This window comes from Aptenodytes forsteri, unplaced genomic scaffold (assembly GCF_000699145.1).
Source record: "Aptenodytes forsteri isolate BGI_AS27 unplaced genomic scaffold, ASM69914v1 Scaffold471, whole genome shotgun sequence".
Classification (NCBI taxonomy): domain Eukaryota; kingdom Metazoa; phylum Chordata; class Aves; order Sphenisciformes; family Spheniscidae; genus Aptenodytes; species Aptenodytes forsteri.
In genome coordinates this window covers 499,746-500,263 of record NW_008795862.1, presented here as the reverse complement: position 1 = coordinate 500,263, position 518 = coordinate 499,746, and positions in this window count along the sequence as shown.

The window sequence follows — 518 nt, the reverse complement described above, 5'->3', positions numbered from 1 at the left end:
ATACACATTACCACTAGTTAACGATTATTAGCGTGACATGATACATATATATTGATACATATATGGCCTTTACATCGAAAATATGTGTGAGCATATAGTTCATACCTGTGAACAGAAATGCCATGTTACAGGCTGCATGAAATATGAAAAACAAGGGTAGGAGGAGGGAACTGACTGCACAACTACAGCATGTGGCAGGCTGCCTTATTTATTGATCACGGGCAGGCTGTAAAATTTTCATTTCTTGGTCATTCCTACCGTCTGGCTGGGTGGGCCCCTCTGTCCGGTGGAAAAATCTATTCCCCTCAGGGAAGGAACGCCGGCCTCACTCATTGGCGCGCCTTCAAATAAGCAAAGAATATTCAGACTTGTTCCGTTCGGCATGGAACAAGGTGTGTGGGGCGGGCTGGGGCGGTTTTTTCCTGGCGCAGCCCGGATCTCTGAGCTTCCCTCTCGGGGCGGCTTTGGCTTGTGGCGGTTTTCCCTCACGGGGGGGAGAGGACACACCGTTGCCGCGG